This window comes from Diadema antillarum, unplaced genomic scaffold (genome assembly GCF_040938485.1).
Source record: "Diadema antillarum isolate AM-2024a unplaced genomic scaffold, OU_Dant_1.0 seq00002667_RagTag, whole genome shotgun sequence".
NCBI classification, from domain to species: domain Eukaryota; kingdom Metazoa; phylum Echinodermata; class Echinoidea; order Diadematoida; family Diadematidae; genus Diadema; species Diadema antillarum.
This window is the reverse complement of record NW_027273267.1, coordinates 1-16,907: the sequence shown is the minus strand read 5'-3', so window position 1 is coordinate 16,907 and position 16,907 is coordinate 1.

Sequence of the window (16,907 nt, the reverse complement as noted above, 5' to 3'; positions counted from 1 at the left end):
TCCTCATTATGAAGCAATATCAAGTCACTTCCTTCCCTGCCTGTCTTTAACTCCGTTATTTGGTCAAACAATAACCTGGAATTCCAAAGAGATAAGCGAGACGCCATGCACCTGGACTAGAGTTAATTAATTCAGTTCCCATTCATGTTAGTTATGTAAACGAACACGTTCCTAAATATCCTGCTACAGTATAACAAGAACAAATGAAGAGAAAAGGAAAGAGAAAACGAATCGTGGCAAGCGGGACACTGTAACAAGGGGAAATTTACAACATTAAGTGTGACAAAATTATTGAAGCAAACCCAATCTCCAAACTCCAATACAAAGCAAGGGAAATAGAGCAGCCGTGTTCACGGGTTACGTACACTTGATAAAATAATACGATAAATGACATCGGAGTAAAGCTGAACTGCCGAAAAAAAAAAGAGAGAAAAAAAAAGAAGAAAGAACGGATAAAAGTCCTGCGGGGGTCGAACCTCTCGCCTTCCGGTATGGCGTTATGAAGAACCAGCGCGCTAACAGATTATGCCACATTGCTGTCCTGAAGATCGAGTGCAAAACTTAAATGTAAATACTATTGTGACAGTGTCGACTTGTGATGGCGCTATTCAATTTCTCACAAGTGGCAGCGTGGATTCGATCAATATACAGTTGCAAAGAAAAATTGGGAATCGTTCCGTACAGATTGCATTCTCATTTTCAGTTTTAAATTGCAAAATTGTCAACCTGATGAGGAGATTTGAAAACATAAAATGCATGATTACTAAAGCTTATTGTCTAAACTACAACATATTTATGTTTCAGAGGAAATGGAGCAAAATCAGATGAGGTAAAGGTGCTTAAACGTTGTCAAGTCAATGCATGGTTTAAAAAAAAAAATCACCTCCCATAGACATAACACGTAAACTTGTCTGATTTTGAGTCTTTACCTTTAATCACAATTTCTAGTGTGATGACGTCATCATATTTCAAAACCATCACATGGACTTGAAAGGCAAATGTTCAAACTGCAACATATCTGAATTTGGGATAATATTGAGCTTAAACAACAGAGATACGAGCAAATGAATGTCAGAAACAGTACCTCAAAAAAATCAATTCCACTTTTTTCATCTAAAATGACGATATGATGACGTCATCGCGTTTTCCTGGCAATATTGATACCAGGAATGTTATTTACAATTCATATACTTTTGTAATATGCAATAGAAATATAGGGTCAACGGACGATTTAAAGAGCCATGGCGAAATAAACAAAGACATGTTTTTTCACTATATTTGCAGAAAGACGCGCACGTGGAATTTCAACTTTGACGCCAGTGCATTCCTTTGTTATAGGTCGAAATCGATCGGAAATCAATGGATATTGTTACTCAAAGTATCAGGAATCCAAATCAGTCAAAAAAATTGCATTTTCATGTTGCTTACGGGCTCTGCGCGCGGAATTGCGCGGACGGACGCGCACGCGAGAAAATGTTTGAAACGCTTAAAATTGTCTGAAACTTCGAGATTTCCCATTGGGAAGTCGTTTTGAGCCTTTTAAAATTTTGACGCGCGCTTACGCGCGCGTAATGATGACCTGTGTAACTAGCGTTAAAAAGTAAGATAGAGCGTGACCTGAACTTCATGTCCACCGAAAATGATACAGAAATGACATCTAGTTATGAAGTTATGATCGATCATGTGACAAGGTCCGAAAATCACAAAATGGCGCCTAGATGACGTCATAGATATGTTACTGTCATGAAAACCTTATTGTGGCTAGATTTTGTCATGAGACATGTTGACTGAAAATGTCATGTTATTTCGTTATGTCATTCTTGAGATATTGACGACACAAAATTGTCCAGAAAGAAAGAAGAATAAAAAAAAATAAAGAGAGATTTTGACAATCACAATAGGTGATACGCTGATAGCGTATCACCTAATAATATTCAACTCCGTACGATGAGAAAATAAATGCCGGATGTTTGCTTTTACGTTGGAAAGTAAATAACAACAACATTCAGCTCCAGAAGATGCTAAAGTCAGTGTCGAATGATCCCTTTGATGTTCGGAAATGAATAAACATGATATTCAACTCCATATAGATAGTGAAATAAATACCGGATGTTCACGTTCAGGTGAATGATAAGAATAATGTCTCATGTTTGCTTTTATGTTCAAATGTATATAGCAACAACATTCAGCTCCGGAAGATGCTAAAATAGATGTCGGATATTAATTTTGCTCTGACATTCGGAAATGAACAACAATAATATTCAACTCCATATAGATAGTAAAATAAATACCGGATGTTCATGTTCAGGTTTGAAGTAAACAGCAATAACAGATCAGCTGCGGAAGATGCTAAAATAAATGTTGAATGATCCCTTGCCCTTTGACGTTCTGAATAACGATGATATTCAACCCCGAATGATGATTAAATAAATGTCGGATGTTTGCTTTTACTTTCGAAAGTAAATAGCAATAACATTCGGCTAAGGAAGATGCTAAAATAAATGTCAGATGATTGCTTTTACGTTCGGAAGTGAATAGCAGTAATATTCTGCTCCATACGATGCTAAAATGAATGTCGGATATTTGCTATTACATTTCAAAATGAATAACAGTAACTTTCAGCTGCGTTTGATGGTAAAATATTTAGTGTCTGATGTCTGCCTTGACATTCAAAAATGAAAAACAGTAAAATTCGGCTCCGTACAATGCTAAATTGTCAGATAATTCATTTCACTTTCGGAAGTGGACAGCAGTAACATTCGGCTCCGTACGATAATAAAACAAATGTTGGATGTTTGTTTTTTTTATTTTAAAATGAATAACGGTAATATTCTGCTCCGTACAATGCTAAAATGAATAACAGATTATTGCTTTTACATTTGGAAATGATTAACGGTATCAATCGGCTGAGTTAGATGCTAAAATAAATTGGGGATGTTTGCTTTCACGTTCAGAAATGAATAAGGATAACATTCAGCTCCGTAAGATGCTAAAATGAATGTCAGTTCTTTGCTTTTACATTTGAAAAAAAAAAAATTAATAGTAACATTCGGCTCCGTACGGTGTTAAAATACTAGTAAATGTTGGATAATTGCTTTTACAATCAGAAATGAATAACGGTAACTTCCGGCTCTTTATAATGCCAAAACAAATGTCGGATGTTCACAAATGTCTGCAAATGCTCCAACTCTATCGTTTCAAACGTAAGTTTTGACCACCTAAATAGGCATCAACTTTTATAATAATCTATAAGCCTATTTGCTAAATCTTAGAACTCAGAATAACTGTAAGATGATTGAATTTTCTCTTCATTTTTTTTAGACATGGGTACATGTATTACTTCAGTAATACTTAATATTTCATTTTCTATGTTCAGTAGGACCGATTTAGTATTTCTTATGTTTTTCTTGATTCTTTTTTTCGGGCCACCAGATTTTACTTTCGGGCCACCAAAAAATAAAAATTAATGATTTTGGTGGCCCGATCGGGCCACCAAAAATAAAAGTTAGTGTCGAGCCCTGTCTTAGCGTTCACATTGCAGACATAAAACTTGCAGATCTCTCTGTTAGCAAAATGTCATGATTCATACACCAGTAAATACTACTTTACGTCTTTTCAACACTCAGTCTATACCTTAGCCTGTTTAACCCATTGAGGACGGGCTGATTTTGCTATAACACGCATTTCCCATAGACACCTGCCCGAGTATACTCGGGACTCGTTCTCAATGGGTTAAGACTAGTCGCGAGTATACTTGGGCAGATGTCTATGGAAAATGTGTGTTACAGCAATATCAGCTCGTCCTAAACAGGTTCAGATCATGTGACAATCAATGAGGTACCTCGGTTCAATCTGTACCACTCTATGTCTTGTTGTGCCTCAGTCACAAATTGAATTGTCTGTAATTGAAAGGCCGGAACTCTCAAAACAGACAGCAGGACCATGCAAGCACATTCCTTCACTTCTTGCATACTAATTTCTGTTCAAATGTTTAGAAAGGCAATTAGAGCTGTAGATCACGGAAACTAAGTTTTGCTACATGAAGACCATCACTTCCCCAGTCCTACATACATAGAGATTCCATTTTGTCCTTCTTCAAATTTCAATACAAATGTAAAAAGACAAATGTTCACACTTAAAAAAGGTCTTTAAGAAGTCAAGTTTGGAAAAGGGCAAACGGGATGCAGAAGACTTTTGTCAGTTTTGCATTTGGTTGGTCGTAGTATTACTACTAAATCTTTGGGGATTCTGTTTCTTTCCCATCATCTCTGACACAGCATTGTTGAATTGCCGCTAACAGGAATTGATACTCTGATGGAAATTTCATCCCAGATTAGTAATCCAAACATCCCCCAGGGAGAGAAGGAGAGAGGCACTAGCACACCGTCAAGGTAATTCCGGCTCTCGGCTAACTGCATCTTCATCTTTTGCGTATGGCTCTCGCACCGGCTGGCAGCATTTGCTAAAACCATTCGCAGATGCGGGGCGAGGGCACCGCAATCTGGGGCAGAAATAACATGGCAGAACCGACAGATATCCGTCAACTTTGAATTTTAGGTCCACCGCTGATGGCATCCTCCCGGGCTAGGGAGCGATTTGCCTGGTAAACAGTGGTTCCTTGTATGCTCTTATTTCAAAATCATTGGAAGCCCTGCTCTATTGTATTCTGATGTTGCTCTTGAGCGATTATCTCTAAGAGACTAAAGAAACATTTATCCACATGTGACCATGTGTAACAAACCCAGGAAGAAGTTACGAGGGATTGATTTTACAAGTAGGCCAAAAGTTATGTATTTTCGGTCAATAATGCTGATTTGCAGGTTTTAGACCATTGTTAGCAAGAGTATCCAATATCAACTTATATATCTTACACTTGTGAGCACAAAAGTAAGAATTTCAGAACTGTTTCTGCACCTACACTTGTTTTCCTTTTCTCCAGTCTCCCCCAAAACCCTACAAAAATCTTAAAGCAGTCAACAATAGCAATGGTCCTCAGAAATAATCATGAATGATAATATCATCAGAACAACTTGTGACTCTGGCTTGCAAAACTTACAATAGATTGACTTGAATAAATCTTTCAATATCAGTATTGTGAAATGAGAAGCATTTCTCACTCCCAGCAGATGCCAATAATGTACACTGCATTGTTACGCACTTCACAAAAATGACTGACTCCATTAAATCCAAATGTAACCTCTATCTATAATGCCATTCCAGCTAGCAGGTACTCAAGCCGAGGTTCATGAGCATTAATGTATGCTGAATGTGCACATGACTGTCTGTCTGTCTGTCTTTCTGTTGGGCTAAGTCTGCATGTGCATGTGCATTAAGCATGTGTGTGTGTGTGTGTGTGTGTCCTTTGTCTGTGCAGCTCCAATGCATACAGGCACCGTTCTGCAAATGGTATCACAATTTAAAACCGATCTGCCGTAATTGTCCGCAATCTGCGGTAGATCAACGACATGGACACGACGGAAGAATCCCCGTACAGGTTCAGATGTGCATTCCATCTCGGTCTAGCCAAGACTCATCATCACAACTAGGCATATGCCATGTGACAGGCAAGTCGGGGAAAAAATTGGTGTAAAAGAGACAGTATGGTCATAAATTAACCCTTGAAGTGGTCATACACTCCTGCATCTGCAAACTCACCAGGCTACATGTTGGTGATTCTTTGATTGTCTCAAAATTCTGTTTATAGGGTGGTTTGACCGTATTGACTTGTAACAAGACAACTGCCCTTCAAGAAGGCCAATGTGATACAGTTCAAATCAATAGGATTACAACATCCCTCATTTTTGACAGGTTTAGGATATTGGAGCCGATTGATGAACAAAGCGTTTCAACAGTAGAAGTACTGGTAAGCAAACGTGGTACAGTAGGGTTCAGGGGGAAGGAAACAGGCAAGTGTATGTGTTAGGGGTATTAACCAGTTGAGGACGAGTCCCTAGTATACTTGGGCAGGTGTCTATGGGAAATGCGTGTTGCAGCAAAATCAGCCCATCCCCAATGGGTTAAATCAGTTTTTGATTTCCCTATTTTTTGTCATGTAAATATTGGACATTTAAATGGGACTTTAATGACAAATAGTTTATAAGGGAAAGCAATGTTGATGACAGAGGGATAAGGTAAGCTCTATTAATTAACAGTTTGTTTCCAGTTATCTGCACAAATCAGCCAAAAAAAAAAAGAAATGCTAAACTACTGGCTTTAACAGTATGCTCCTGCATAAGTCAACAGCTACATCTATACTCTCAACCCCCTTAAAATTCTTCCTCATTTGTTTGCTTATAAAAATTTGAATTATGTCTACAGTATTCTTCACCAGCTATAGTAACATGCAAAACACACAATACGGGCAGATTAGCAGATACAGAGAAATATGCAAAACACAGGTACTCCTGTAATAAGAAACCACATTTCCTCTGAAAGTTCCTTTCAGCTGCCATGTGGCTTCCTGCAACAAGCTTCAGTCAGAGCCATTGAACAGCAAACGATATAGTAAGTGACAGGTGTGTCGCTGGCCGTTATCAGCATTAGATGTGAACGCAGAAGTGGGCAATACAAGTGAGAGACCTTTTACATTGGCAACATTGCAAATCTCGTTATTCTACTTTTTTTGTTCTTGTACTATGGAAATACAGAACAAGTTCTGTACGAGCAGAATGACAGAGGAAGATACAGCAAGAGTATTTGGGAGAGAAACATATGCATGGTAACTTTTGATTCAGGCATAATGATGTGTGCAAAGTGTTAATGCTTTGCTAAAAATATAGTTCTACATTAATCCCTGGCGAAACTTTTTTTTTGGTTGCAATAATGGAGAGAAATAGAGAAACTGACAAAGAATTACAAAGTACTCTAAAATGACCAATCACCATGGTATACTTATTTTGTTATTTACAAGCCACAGTGACAAAACTAATATTTCTCTCTCTCTCTCTCTCTTTCTCTCTCACACACACACACACACACTCTCTCTCTTTCTCTCTCAGACAAACAAAACCTACTACAGAGCACATATGCACATATATTACATGTACCGATAAATTAAAGGAGTAAATCTGATTTATATAAATACATTTATATATGCAATCATTCGGTCCATTTCACTATGACGACATCATCCGTGCAATTGTAGCTCCATTTACCGTGCAATTTTGGATCCATATGATTTGCTCCCTTGCAAGCTCGCTGAGAGCCCGGCACACTACGCGTGTTAAACGCACTTGCGTTTGCAGTGCGTGTATGCGCCAGCGCGCCAGCATAAAGTGCTCAGTGAGCACTCTCGCGATCTCAGTGTCTCTCTTGTTTTTTAATTAATAAAACATTAGATGACATGGATCTCTTTCAGGCGTTATATGAAACAAATAATAAATTTTTTCATTTGTACAATGGACAGAATATTTCATTCGGTAAAGGATGAAATGTTTGATCCATTCAACTCGGCTGCACCTCGTTGAATGGATCATTTCATCTTTCACCTCATGAAATTTTCTGTCCAGTGCACTCATAAACATTCATTATTTGTATAATGTGATATATATATATATATATATATATATATATATATATTTATTTATTTATTTACACACAAATCTATATTGGTGTGTATGTGTCACTGTCTATGTTTATACTGTATGTGTATTTATGAATGAGGTACTTGAATGTAGCCTTAGCTTATTTGCTGGTTACCGTGTCTCTCACAGTACCATCCAGGGTACAGAATACTGCCTCCATATTACCCAGTACACCATCCAACAGATGAGAGAAATGCTGTTGGTTTTATTCATTTTCGACTCAGACACGTTTTGTTCAAGACTCCTGTTTTTACCTGTCCCACAATGCACTTCACAAATGCACTTGGGCAAGAAATCTAATCCCCCCCCCCTCCTTCCTCGTAGAAGACAACACTCTGCGGAGGATTTAAAGAAGAAATCCACGCTTGACAGGCCCAATACTCGCTGTCACTCACTGGACAAGGGGGCCCTTTCACAAATGAACAGTCACCCTCTTCACATCCAAAATGCCATCAGGATGATAAAAATAGGAGTGAAGGAGGGGTGTATGATTACCCATGTAAAATGCCCAGCACAAGTGACTTATTAAGAGGAAGGCAGTAGATCTGGTGATATTACACCCTCGAAACCCAACTCCTGAAGGGCAGTGTGGGATGTTTGCCAAAACGCAAATGCCGACCTCTTCCCCGTCTACACAAAATGGCCTGTAATCTATGCCCAAAATCAAGGTGGATTGCGATCCTCTCGTCCATGTCCGCAAGGCCACTTTAAGCATGGCATGACGAGCATCTGCAAAAACCAGAAAAACCAAAAATTATTCCACAGCCACTTAATATGTGTACTGGGAAGCCAGCGTCCTTGATACACCGCAAGGATAGGCTAAATCATCTCCTACTGCTGTATGCATTACTGTATCAGGTTACATGTGATATAGTGTACAATATTCCTGTTATATGAGTTCTTCATATGAGAAGAAACATGAATTTATCAGATGAACTTTTTCCAAGATAACTACACAACACATTGCTTAAATTGTATCCCTTGCCCTTAAATTTGTTACAATACTAGTTCTTCTGAGGAAAATCTGGACACGAAAATGGTGAGAAAACAAGAGAACATGAACATGATTACAAATTGCAAGATTCGTACAATATGTCTCATACTTCTTCATACATTTACAACAATACTGTGTGTGTGTGTTGCAAGGTCTGTTTCACTTGGTAAAAGATTTAGTTTCTCATGATGAAATGAGAAATACTTCCATATTAGATCATTTCATAACTGAGATGTAACTTTTTCTGGTCTTACCCCTGCATTTTTTATTTTCTCATCACTGAGAAAAAAACATAATCACACTTTTTATCTTCTGAAAGAAAAATATTGTGCAGGAATATTAAAGTGTTTAAAGGCCCTTCAAATCAGCAAAACTTGATGGAAAAGAGCCTGTAACCTTTTTTTGAAAGTGAAGACTAGTTTCTCTCACAGAAACTTCTTACTTTGCTCAATTTTCAAAGGATTAAGCATGTTCTGTGGAAGCAAAACTGGAGTAAGTGATATGACACCATTCCTCTACCTGTTTTAGGCCCGGGGTTAAAATGCAGGCATATGGGGTAACATGGCGGGAAGTTTGTGGTAGATGTCCCTTCAACACTTTTAGGGATTGTAATCACTCAAAAAATGTAGGCCTCAGTGTGCTCATAGTATGCAAAGTAATTGATCTCTATCACCTTGTGGGCTTTTCTGGTACACATGTCCCTGTTGATACATTAACCTCATTTTGCTATGCAATGCCTAACTAACATCATTATTTTAGAGCAACTCCACAGGGCACTTATTGGTATACTTATAATCATTTTTCATACTTTTCCTACCTGAAGCCGGAAAAAACACCTGACACCCGCCTTCCTGGAATGTCTCCAACAAGTGTAAGTCAAAGTTCGTGTTTTTGAAGAGCATCAGGTAAATTTCTCGCTAAATCAGAAATCACCATCCCACAACGATCTATTTCAAAGGTTTAATAAACTGGAAACATGAACAGTGGCGGCATTCAGTTCAGAGCCATAATTATATTAATTCTAACACCACAGTGACAAACTTTGTTAAGTCCCTCAAGTGTGTTAGAATTATTGTCCATTTCCATGAGGATATTATTCCATAAATTACAGACACTTTATTCACACTAATCCACATGTTATTCTTATGGGACCAGACTGAGGATTTCATTGGACATGTATGTGTGTGTGATACAAACACATGGATACATATCATCACACATACATCCTGAAAAAAAACACAAAAAAAACAAAACATACTTCCGATTAGAAAAGCATGACCCATGACCTAAACATCTGTAGCAGTGAGAATGCTGTATTTCGAGCTTGATTTCCCGGATGGGCCTGTAATGCAAAGTTATCCCAAAGTTTTTCGCATTTCATACAATGCTCTAACTGTTTGGTGACACCTGTGCACTCGCACGTTGACACTCATGCAGGCTGCTGCCTTTTAGCAGATTTCCCCTCGGGCCCGCGAGACGTCCATCGCAAACACGTCTCGACGCGTTGAATGGAATTTGATGACCAGGCGTCCATGAATTTCAGCTCTGACCATAATCCCGCAACCAACCACGAGACGTGCAGAAAATTCTGTGTGAGGTCCTCTGTCATCAAGTTTTCAAGCATTGGTTGCACAGCATGTCAATCACCTTGCAATATGCCACAGACCAGCATTTTGTTTTTCTTTTGAATATTTCTGTACAATATCATTAATTCATCTGTGTGAATCACCTTGCTTCCATATTTGTGATTATGCCACAGGCCAGCATTTTGTTTTTCTTTTGAATATTTCTGTGCAATATCATTAATTCATCTGTGTGAATACCGTCCAAACATTAAATCCTTCTCCCCTCCCCCTAAAGACAAAAAAAAAATGTTTCAACATCACCATAATTTACAAGTTAGAATGAAATGTCAAACTAAATTGTGCATTGTGTATGCTAGCTGATGCCATACTTACCATATTCTTGATACAACTAAAAAATGTCAAGTCTATATTCCTTGCCCATGGAACTAATAGAGCCTATTGGTTATATATCATGGTAAGAGTCAACTGACAGTCAGAGCTGACAGTGTATACCATTTACTTTTCCAGCCTGGACAATTTGTCAATGGGGCGACAAGACCATGTACCTACAAAATGTCAAATGTTCAGGAGAGCCAAAAGACATGGCAGCCAAAGCACTATATCAAATGGGAGAACCTTTCCTTTGACATGCTGTGGTGGCTTTATTTTTGGGGTAAGACAGCTAAGATTTGGACAAGACATCACTTAACTGATTATCTGACCATTAATCTAAAAAATCATTTTCATCAAAATTTCAGATATGAGGTCTTGTCACCCCAGCAGCAATACGTGAGTTTCATTATCTTTGTTCACTGAAGCACATGGGAAAAATCAGGTGGTAATAGACCAACCCAATCGATTTGAAATTCCATTACTTTCCCTATTCCTACCAGAAATGTGAAGCATCATGGATATACCAAGGGAAAAAAATTCAATACTCTGCAATTTGAAGTAATAAAAATAATATAAAGATTGCACATTCATGACTATTGCTACAAAATTCCCAGGGAAGCCCAAACAAGCCAAGAAAATGCACAAACATAATTATTTGCTTGCACCATTTTCCCAATCTTCAATTCAACGAGTCCCGCAGGATTTGCTTCAGCAGCAGAAAGAGTCCGTATGTGTCTGTCCAGGTTTGTTTGTCTCTGTAAGTGTCCACTGTTTCACAGGATAATACCACAAAGCCTATGGGAGCAGCTAAAGACATTATAACACCACAGATGATTGGATGAGGAATTTACTAAACAAATCTATATGCTTTTTATACAATCTAGTAGTCAGTCCTTGATAAAAACATTTTCAAGAGATCAAAAAATATGAAATTGTTATCCTCTTCAAAGGATTTCACATGCAAGTTACTTGCTATACAACATCACTTCTCAGAGCCTGTTTCTGAAATTTGAAATTCTTGCGAAAGATGTCAAGAAGATTGGATAAAAGAGAGAAAGAGAGAGTGCTTCAGTAAAGTATTGTAAATGCAATAAAAGCATATATTACATGGCTTCCAGGGAGGATAGACTGCAATCCAAGAAAGGTCATGAACATTTGTATGTTTAAAGGACAGTATTTACTTCAATCTCTGCGCATTAACCTCACAAATGGCACCAATTTGCATCTAATCTTTCAACTTGTCCTACAAAAAAAAAGAATTCTTCTACGTAATTCTGTTAGGGCAGAGTCATTCTTGATTAACAAAATATCTGCTTCCAAAATGCCACACCGCAACATTCCACATTGTGATTTCTAACATATCTTCAAAAATGTTTCCCCGCCAATGTTTGGTAAAGATCAAGACAGCCTCTACTCCTAAAATATTTCCTTTTTCTGAATTCCCTCTTTCAAAATGTCACATTGTGACATTCCAACGTCGCAATTTTCAGTAATGTAACAACATGCCTCAAGACGCCTTTCTTCTTGTATCGCACGACCGAGCCACTCAGTTCAACCCTCGCGAAATCCACGTAATCTCGATTAATGAACCTGCGTATCCGTCGGATCTTCCCAGGAGTCATGGACACATTGTAAACAGTTGGTTGCCATGGTATCCATTATCAAGAGAAATTGCTACAAAAGGTTGGAATGCATCACAGAAAATTGGACTGCTTGAAGCGTGCACAGGGAAAAAAAAAGGAAAAACATACCTCAGCCACTCACCGCCCGATCAAGGACGGAAAGCTTGCCCTGTAGTGTACCCACAATCCGTAACAACTCCATCTTCCATAAAGATCTAATACTTGACTTTTGTACAAATGTTGACAGGAGGTCATTGAAAAAATGAATAATGGAAAAATCCTTGCCTGCAGTACAATGATTTCTTTTTAATTCCAGTGCAGACAACAAATATGACATCTCTATACATTTGACATCATGCCTTTGCGCTCTCTTTGATAAATACTTTCCCCTGTATTTGGTGAGGATACAAGAACATAGATTAAGATCTCACAAACATTCATACATGATTAGAATGCAGAAATCTGGAGTTCTTCATTATACAGACAAATGCATAATTTGATTCCTCATGTATATTTTTCCAAGGGAAATGTTACACACTTTTAACTTATAATCTCCAATGGGTTACAGCAATAGATGCTGTACATGGAGAAATTGGTGGAGTTCATGGTTGAAACTGCTATGCAATGATAACGGCATAACAGCTACTACTAGTTCGCTTCTGAATCAGAATTTCTTCTGAACTGGGATTTCTTCTCTAGCTGTCCCATTACAATTTAAGAATATTGTGCTATGTAAAATGACATGTTCAATTAGAATGTACAAAGGAAGTTTATAAAATGGGTTCAAGAATGTAGCCAATAGGAAGCGCTGAAATGAGTCAGATGTGCTTCCTTTATTCTAGTCCCATTGCACTGCGTGTTAAATCCTTTTGCCGATTGTCTGTGCGCGCGGCGGCTCCTTTGAATTGCATGCATACACGCTGTCAATCCTGTAAACAACTTCTAGTTCGGGCTGCCGGCCGGCCGGCCTTTCTTCCCTAATCCCTTGTGCATGTGTGGCGTACGTATACTCTACTTACGTACACTTTGTACAGTACAGTAGACCAAGTGTTGTGGGACCGGACGCGTACATGGAGTCATTTTGAAGGGCAAATCCAACGATTTAGCAGGTTAATTCTCACGCCGTTTTCAGAGTATGTTGTCTAGTAGGCCTATATGAGGAGTCTATATCAAGTCTTTAAGGTAAAGGGTGCATATTCTATGTAAAATAAGTAAGTTTTCATGCGGGAACTTAAGTGTCCGGAAACCCAACCCCCCCATCTAGTGTACTGTATGTGCGGGATTTCCGAGTGCGACGTGCGTAAATGTTTGGGACGAACATCTTTGGACGTCTTGACCCACAAAGGTACGTGAAAAACGCTGAAAAATGCTGTTAGTTTTAGAATTTTCGACCCATTTTATAAAACAAATGATGCACAGGATTATTTCGTGGCGTTAGTGGAGGCGTAGCTCACTCTCGGGTATTTACAATGTAGTGCAACATGCACTCGGCTTCGCCTCGTGCATGTTTCACAATTGTAAATACCCTCGAGTGCACTATACGCCTCCACTAACGCACTCTATCCTGTGCATCATTTGTATACTAAAAACACAGAGATGGCATGATATTCTGTTTTCTTAATGTTTTTACTGCAACATGAGTGTTGAATACTATTACACTGCCTTATAATTGCACTGTACCATACAGCACTGCACTATCTTGTGTCGCCGGTAAAGAAAGCACCTTTTCTATGATTCTTCAATTCTTCCTCAAAGACTGATTGTCAATCTCAAACACCACATGAAAGATTTACAGCTCTCGCTTTTAACAGAGAGTATTTCTGGTGAAGGTCTCCATGATAGACTTATTCAATACTGTTTATTTCCCTGTAATTGATATACGTTGTCTCCTATTTCTGAATATGATGTAACGATGTAAACATGGCCTGGAAAACAAAATGATTTACGACTCTGCTGTTCATAGTATCTTACCATGTTTTAATCACTTTTACTTTACTTTATTTACCTATTTGATACATGGGTGATAATCTCCAACAAATAAATCAGTAAACCCGCTGAATTTGCGACCCCCCCCAAAAAATAAAAATAAAAATAAAAATAAAAATAAATTTAAAAAAAAAGAAAAAAAGAAAAAGAAAAAAAAAGTGACAAAATAGACGGCAAAAAACTATGATTATGTTTTGAAAGGTCTCTATGACTTGAGTTCTTCTATGTGCCCCATTTCAAACACATGGCTGGCCTTTTCATTCATCTTCACATTTCTATCTCGGAGTCAACTTTTGGCATGTAGGGCCTACTTAGTGAAGAAGCTGATTGGGTTTTGCTCTCATGTGATTCTCTGCACAGCAAACACCTTTCTCTCTTGTCATACTCTCTTAAAGGGATGGCATAGTATTGGTAGAGATGAGAAATGGTCTTTACTTTTTGCGAGATATCAAGAAACCACTTATGAAATAGTACAGAGCATACCATTCTAAGAGGAATTCATAGTTTATGGAAGAAAATCGGTTTTGGAATGGCCCGGACATCCAAAAACAAAGTAGAACAAAGCCGTCAGAATAAAAGGTGGGTCCCATCTTTTATTAGTATTGCTCTGTTTTGGGTAACTCACACCATTTCAAAACCAATTTTCATCAAATAAACATTGAATTTCTCTTGGAATTGCATGCTCCTTCATATTTCACAACAGGTTTCTCATTATCTCAACCAAAAATATTAGAAACCTGAAGTTAGGCCTCAGCCAAAACTATACGATCCCTTTAAGGGCAATGAGCACTCAAAGTACTCTAAATCATTTTTGTCTATACAAAGTCATGAAAGAGGATGTGCATTTGAGCAATAAGGCACTATCCTTTCATCATTTCAAAACAGCATTTCATATTTTTTTGCGGCAGAATTTCCGAGGTGAATGCACAAAAGTTGCTGCCTAAAACAACTCCCAAGAAAACTTGTAGCACAATTTGTACATATTACAACAATTATAGCTGCAATGTTCTTCCCAGCACATTCATATAGTTAAATAGTTTCCACATCAGAATCCAGGGCAAACTCAGCGACTGCAATGGCTCTGTAACTCATAATTACATTTCAAACACGAGTCGGTTCTCATTAAAGAGGAAGTTTTCAATTTTGGCGGCAGGGGGCTCGCGGATCCCACATTTCTCACGCCGAGTTTCCATCCCAAAACGTCACAGCCGCGGAGACTACATGACGGGGAGAACATGAAACAGGAGCTTGTTATTAGCTGGCGGGGAAAGAAACAGCCTCATCTCTTCGATATGCGCTGGATACAAATCGCGCCATGGGGCAGGCGCAGAGCTCTACAGAAACTGGGGCAGGCGGCGGGGTCGCCAATCTTCAGGATGCACTTGCGATAAAGGAGAGGGTGGTGTTGTGGGGGAAAGTGCAAAAACGTGCCGCAGCAAGAAAGATGGGGGCCTCAGCATGCCGTTCTGGACAACGCTGGATGCGGCACTTGAATATTTTTGCAGTAACTAATGGCATCTCATCACAAATAAAGTGAGAAAAAAAAATATACGGAAGTCATTCTCTCTTCGGTCTTTGAACCGAAAGGGATATGCTATACAGGCAATCAGGCATTCATTTATCATGGCACTACATTCAAGGGCTGCTGCTGTGCACGAATCATTTTGCCAACCCCCGGAACAACTTACCAACATCTTCAGCTGCTGAAAATGTTTCTTTCACCCATTCAGGAAATATGTACTTGAGTCAGGTACGAGAGAGGCTTTGGGGTCGGAACCGGATTTCAAGAAAATTTCAGAAGACAATGACCGTGTGATCTTCAAAGCTTATACATACATTCAGGAAAGGATTCCCATGACACTAATTCAGAGAGCCCGGTGTTTATGGATGGGAGTACGAGGTTCGATAAAATTTAAGGGTAGCTAAACTTCACGGGGAAAAACATCACTGTTTTCCCCATGTGATGACTACTGATTACACAATGTGATCACTCATGGTTGTCATGTGAGTAGTGGCAGTTCTCCACAGAATATCCATAAATACCAAAAGAACTCTCATAGAAATACTTTCACGTTAAAGCAAGTTTTAAGGTTGAGCAAATGTTTTGTAGACCTCTTACCAAAAACAGCAAACCCTTTTTGGATGAAACATGATGGATAATAGTAAGACAAAGTTTGCAGAATTAAAGGCATCAATCTTTCATTTCCTATCTGTTTTTTCAGACTAAACCCTACCCACTCCCAATACAAGATTCAGAAATCCTAAAAGATTCTATTCTGGAATCTAAAAAGGTTCCTTTGAGTAAAAGGACTTTTGATAAACGGCATAATCCGGAATGTATAATACTCACTCTAAAAACTCAGAAATGCAACAACCATTGAAAAAATGCACAAAACAAGCATGGAATATCTCATGTGTCATTCTTTTCACAAAATGTTCAATGTGACCATATTGATGAATTGGAGGCGGTATCCAATTTTTTTAATTAATTACTTTCCATGATGTGGCTGAGAACTTGGCAATAAGGAATGATTTCTTTTTCAGAAGCCCCGGAAAGTGATACAAGTTGTTGTTTTTTTATCCCTCTGTACAAACACCTGAATTAATCTTTTCTTTCTTCAAAAAAAGAAAGTTTGCTGGTTCTTGTTTTCACTAAGTTTTAATCCTTTTGTTAATCCTCGATGGTGTCAATGTGTCAAGAGGGCAAAGAAGTATAATACAATCATTACATGTAAACATACAAACAATTAGATAAGCCTACTTC